This window comes from Oncorhynchus gorbuscha, linkage group LG10, assembly GCF_021184085.1.
Source record: "Oncorhynchus gorbuscha isolate QuinsamMale2020 ecotype Even-year linkage group LG10, OgorEven_v1.0, whole genome shotgun sequence".
NCBI classification, from domain to species: domain Eukaryota; kingdom Metazoa; phylum Chordata; class Actinopteri; order Salmoniformes; family Salmonidae; genus Oncorhynchus; species Oncorhynchus gorbuscha.
Window position 1 is genome coordinate 94,623,045 of NC_060182.1, and position 6,270 is coordinate 94,629,314.

Genomic DNA, 6,270 nt, shown 5'->3' on the forward strand with positions numbered 1-6,270 from the left:
CTACTGGGGTGACGGTGTGGGTCTACTGGGGTGACGGTGTGGGTCTACTGGGTTGTGACTACTGGTGTGGGTCTACTGTGGTGTCGGTTTTTGGTGACGGTGTGGGTCTACTGGGGTGACGGTGTGGGTCTACTGGGTTGACGGTGTGGGTCTACTGTGGTGAGGGTGTGGGTCTACTGTGGTGACGGTTTGTGGTGACGGTGTGGGTCTACTGGGGTGACGGTGTGGGTCTAACTTTGGGTACAGATGGGTTTTTTCAATGTAGTTCCTCAACAATTCCCTGTGTGGAATACTGTGTATGTTACCATGTTCATTCATGTGCAGGTCACCCAGGAGATTTCTGATCCCAGCAGAGTCTTCCGCCTCCTAGGATCTGACAGGTGGGTGGTGCTGGAAGTGACTCTCTCTGTCTTTAACTCGTCACTCTTCTTCCTGTCCTCTCTTACCCGTCGTCTCTTACGTCCCCCCCCCACTCTTTTGCTCTCCTTTTCTCCCTCTCTCTCCCCCCCTTTCTCTCATATCCATCTGATCTCCCTCTCCCCCCTTTCTCTCATATCCATCTTCTCTCTCTCCCTCTCCCCCTTTCTCTCATATCCATCTTCTCCCTCTCCCTCCCCCCTTTCTCTCATATCCATCTTCTCCCTCTCTCCCCCTTTCTCTCTTATCTTCCCCTCTCTCCCCCTTTCTCTCATATCCATCTTCTCCCTCTCTCCCCCTTTCTCTCTATCCATCTTCTCCCCCTTCTCTCCCCCATCTTCTCCCTCTCCTCTCTCCCCCTTTCTCTCATATCCATCTTATCTCCCTCTCCCCCTTTCTCTCATATCCATCTTCTCTCCCCCCCTTTCTCTCATATCCATCCCCCTCTCTCCCCCTTTCTCTCTTATCCTCTCTCCCCCTTTCTCTCCCCTCCCCCCTTTCTCTCCCCTCTCCCCCTTTCTCTCATATCCATCCCTCTCCCCCTTTCTCTCTTATCTCCCTCCCCCCTTCTCTCATATCCATCTTCTCCCTCTCTCCCCTCTTTCTCTCCCCCTCTCTCTCTCCCCCTTCTCTCTATCCATCTTATGTCCCTCTCCCCCTTTCTCTCATATATCCCTCTCCCCTTTCTCTCATATCCATCTTCTCTCCCCCCCCTTTCTCTCATATCCATCTTCTCCCCCCCCCCTTTCTCTCATATCCATCTTCTCCCCCCCCTTTCTCTCATATCCATCTTCTCCCCCCTTTCTCTCATATCCATCGTATCTCTCTCTCCCCCCCTTTCTCTCATATCCCTCTCCCCTCGTTCTCTCATATCCATTGCTTTTTTTATCTCCCTTATTTTCTCTCATCTCTATATTCTCTCTCTACATTGTTTTTCCTCTCCACCTCTAGTTAGATGAGGTAGTGTCCTTTTGACCTCTTAAGCCGTAGAGGTCAGGGCTGGTAGCTAGCCGTTATCTCCAGTGTCCTTGCACAGGATCTCATTGTTCATTGCCTGGGAACCACCAAACATCCAACTCCTCTTCAGAGTCCTCTTCAGACCTCTCTACGGAGAGATTCCATCTCTTTCTCCCGGTTTGCTTCCATTCCTATGACGAGGCAGGTGCCTCAGATCAAATCAACAGTCTTTGATCATTCAGTATGATAAGATCCTGAGTGGGAAAAGTCATTGTAATCTCAACGTTATCAGAAGAGGCTTTGAAAACCTCCACATATTACACATGTGAGTCACACATTACAACTTACATGATCCACCCACTGGTTGGTTACACTATCCCATTCCCTACCCAAGAATGCAGCAGAGTGGGCGCTGTGGCAGGAAAGTCCCTAGACCCCACGCACTGTCAGACAGTGAGTGCAGCAATCAGTTCTCCTCAACTATAGAAACCACTAAATCTGGCTCAGACACAAGGCAGGAGCCCCCCTGGAGGGTAGGAGCCCCCCTGGTGGAGGGCAGGAGCCCCCTGGAGGGCAGGAGCCCCCCTGGAGGGTAGGAGCCCCCCTGGAGGGTAGGAGCCCCCCTGGAGGGCAGGAGCCCCCCTGGAGGGCAGGAGCCCAGCACCATTCCTATCCCCTGAAACAGCCTCTGCTCTACCAACCTGCATGTTTTATTCAGACTGGCACCTGGGCACTGCCACGCCAGCCTGGTTGGAGTGTCTCTCTGATCCTCTGTAATTCCATCTGATGGATCAAACTCTATGGTCTTGGACTGTACCCTCTGTGGGCAGAGACACCCCTCTCATCTCATCTGTCACCCTGACCGAAGGATGGCACCTACCTCATCTCATCTGTCACCCTGACCGAAGGATGGCACCTACCTCATCTCATCTGTCACCCTGACCGAAGGATGGCACCTACCTCATCTCATCTGTCACCCTGACCGAAGGATGGCACCTACCTCATCTCATCTGTCACCCTGACCGAAGGATGGCACCTACCTCATCTCATCTGTCACCCTGACCGAAGGATGGCACCTACCTCATCTCATCTGTCACACTGACCGAAGGATGGCACCTATCTCATCTGTCACTCTGCTGGAAGGATGGCACCTACCTCATCTGTCACCTGACCGAAGGATGGCACCTACCTCATCTCATCTGTCACCCTGACCGAAGGATGGCACCTACCTCATCTCATCTGTCACGCTGCTGGAAGGATGGCACCTACCTCATCTCATCTGTCACCCTGACCGAAGGATGGCACCTACCTCTTCTCATCTGTCACCCTGACCGAAGGATGGCACCTACCTCATCTCATCTGTCACCCTGACCGAAGGATGGCACCTACCTCATCTCATCTGTCACGCTGCTGGAAGGATGGCACCTACCTCATCTCATCTGTCACCCTGACCGAAGGATGGCACCTACCTCATCTCATCTGTCACCCTGACCGAAGGATGGCACCTACCTCATCTCATCTGTCACCCTGACCGAAGGATGGCACCTACCTCATCTCATCTGTCACCCTGACCGAAGGATGGCACCTACCTCATCTCGTCTGTCACCCTGACCGAAGGATGGCACCTATCTCATCTGTCACTCTGCTGGAAGGATGGCACCTACCTCATCTGTCACCCTGACCGAAGGATGGCACCTACCTCATCTGTCACCCTGACCGAAGGATGGCACCTACCTCATCTCATCTGTCACCCTGACCGAAGGATGGCACCTACCTCATCTCATCTGTCACCCTGACCGAAGGATGGCACCTACCTCATCTCATCTGTCACCCTGACCGAAGGATGGCACCTACCTCATCTCATCTGTCACCCTGACCGAAGGATGGCACCTACCTCATCTCATCTGTCACCCTGACCGAAGGATGGCACCTACCTCATCTCATCTGTCACCCTGACCGAAGGATGGCACCTACCTCATCTCATCTGTCACCCTGACCGAAGGATGGCCTACCTCATCTCATCTGTCACCCTGACCGAAGGATGGCACCTACCTCATCTCATCTGTCACCCTGACCGAAGGATGGCACCTACCTCATCTCATCTGTCACGCTGACCGAAGTATGGCACCTACCTCATCTCATCTGTCACCCTGACCGAAGGATGGCACCTACCTCCTCTCATCTGTCACCCTGACCGAAGGATGGCACCTACCTCATCTCATCTGTCACCCTGACCCTGAAGGATGGCACCTACCTCTCATCTCATCTGTCACCCTGACCGAAGGTTATGGCACCTGACCTCATCTCATCTGTCACCTGACCCGAAGGATGGCACCTGACCTCATCTCATCTGTCACCCTGACCGAAGGATGGCACCTGACCCCAGCCATCTGTCACCCCTGACCCCAGAAGAACAGGATGGCACCTACCTCCAGCCATCTGTCACCTGAGAACAGATGGCCCTGACCCCAGCTCATCTGTCACACTGCTGGAAGGATGGCACCTACCTCATCTCATCTCATGATCTGTAGTGTCATATTAACTTAGTCCCATTTTAAAATGTAGCCAGTCCTCTTATAATTCTGCCTGCTACTCTCTCTGACTCTATTCATGATATTCTAGCAATTCTATTGTATAAATTGGACCTGGCTGGCAGCTATAACCTGCAGTGTTAATGTGTTACTGATGTGCTGACTGCTAGCCCTGTTACTGAGAACAGTTACTAGCCCTGACCCCAGCCCTGTTGTTACTGAGAACAGTTACTAGCCCTGACCCCAGCCCTGTTGTTACTGAGAACAGTTACTAGCCCTGACCCCAGCCCTGTCCCTGAGACCAGTTACTAGCCCTGACCCCATCCCTGTTACTGAGAACAGTTACTAGCCCTGACCCCAGCCCTGTTGTTACTGAGAACAGTTACTATCCCTGACCCTAGCCCTGTTGTTACTGAGAACAGTTACTAGCCCTGGCCCCAGCCTTGTTGTTACTGAGAACAGTTACTAGCCCTGACCCCAGCCCTGTTGTTACTGAGAACAGTTACTAGCCCTGACCCTAGCCCTGTTGTTACTGAGAACAGTTACTAGCCCTGACCCCAGCCTTGTTGTTACTGAGAACAGTTACTAGCCCTGACCCCAGCCCTGTTGTTACTGAGAACAGTTACTAGCCCTGACCCCAGCCCTGTTGTTACTGAGAACAGTTAGTAGCCCTGACCTCAGCCCCACTACTGAGAACAGTTACTAGCCCTGACCCCAGCCCTGTCCCCGCTACTGAGAACAGTTACTAGCCCTGACCTCAGCCCTGTCCCCGCTACTGAGAACAGTTACTTGCCCTGACCCCAGCCCTGTCCCTGTTACTGAGAACAGTTACTAGCCCTGACCCCAGCACTGTCCCTGAGAACAGTTACTAGCCCTGACCCCAGCCCTGACCCCAGAACAGTTGCTAAAGACCGGTAGCCCTGTCTGGCTCAGCCTCTCTGATCACCAATAACCCTTCACTCAGCCTCTCTGATCACCAGTAGCCCTTCACTCAGCCTCTCTGATCACCAGTAACCCTTCACTCAGTCTCTCTAATCACCAATAACCCTTCACTCAGCCTCTCTGATCACCAGTAACCCTTCACTCAACCTCTCTGATCACCAGTAGCCCTTCACTCAGCCTCTCTGATCACCAGTAACCCTTCACTCAGCCTCTCTGATCACCAGTAACCCTTCACTCAACCTCTCTGTCCAGTGAAATAAACATGTCAGACGAGGGTTGTTATAGTGAACTACTTTTGACAGCCCCCTTCACCACCTCTCTGCTCCAGCCCCGTTCACCACCACTCTTTTCCAGCCCCGTTCACTTTCTCCAGCCCCGTTCACCATTGCTCTTATCTAGCCCCATTCACCTCTCCAGCCCTGTTCACCATTCCCCTTATCTAGCCCCATTCACCTCTCCAGCCCTGTTCACCATTCCCCTTATCCAGCCCCATTCACCACCGCTCTTTTCTCCGGCCCGTTCACCACCGCTCTTTTCCAGCCCCGTTCACCACCTCTCTTCTCCAGCCCCATTCACCACCTCTCTTCTCCAGCCCCGTTCACCACCTCTCTTCCTCTCCAGCCCCGTTCACCACCTCCTCCAGCCCCGTTCACCACCTCTCTTTTCTAGCCCCGTTCACTTTCTCCGGCCCGTTCACCACCGCTCTTTTCCAGCCCCGTTCACCACCTCTCTTCTCCAGCCCCGTTCACCACCTCTCTTCCTCTCCAGCCCCGTTCACCACCTCCTCCAGCCCCGTTCACCACCTCTTCCAGCCCCAGTTCACCACCTCCTCCAGCCCCGTTCATCCCCTCCTCCAGCCCCGTTCACCCCCTCCTCCAGCCCCGTTCACCTCCTCTCCTCTCCAGCCCCGTTCACCACCTCTCCAGCCCAGTTCACCCCCTCCTCCAGCCCAGTTCACCCCCTCCTCCAGCCCCGTTCACCTCCTCTCTTCTCAAGCCCCGTTCACCACCTCTGCAGCCCTGAGTCCTCTGCTCAGAATGGGCTAAAAACTGATCGACTGGACTGGTGGAGCAGAATGTAGGCAGGAAAGGTTCAGACCAATGGACAGTCTTACTCTGGAGCCTCCACTTCTTCTCTCGACCTGTTTCATATCAGCTGAAATACTGCAATATGACAAGACTATATCTAGAGGGGTTACTGAAAACGACTACTATAATAATTCAGATATTTAGGTCTGGTAGCAAATGGGAGTGTTGTATCTTTTTGTCAAAGGTCTGGTTGCCGATTAGCTCTGGTCTAGGACGATAGTGCGGCTTGCTAACGCTGAGCCTTGACTAGTTGGTTGATTTTCCAGCTCTAGTTTAACTAATTATAGAATGGTTCCCAAAGAAAATCGTTTCAACTTTATTTATTAATCTCGAAG

The 6,270-nt window shown here is 53.1% G+C and overlaps 1 pseudogene; it reads left to right on the top strand.

Annotated features, from left to right (window-relative positions):
• LOC124046990 overlaps positions 1–5,893 on the top strand; it is a 142,414-nt pseudogene extending 136,521 nt beyond the window's left edge.
• Positions 5,894–6,270: the final 377 nt, after the last annotated feature.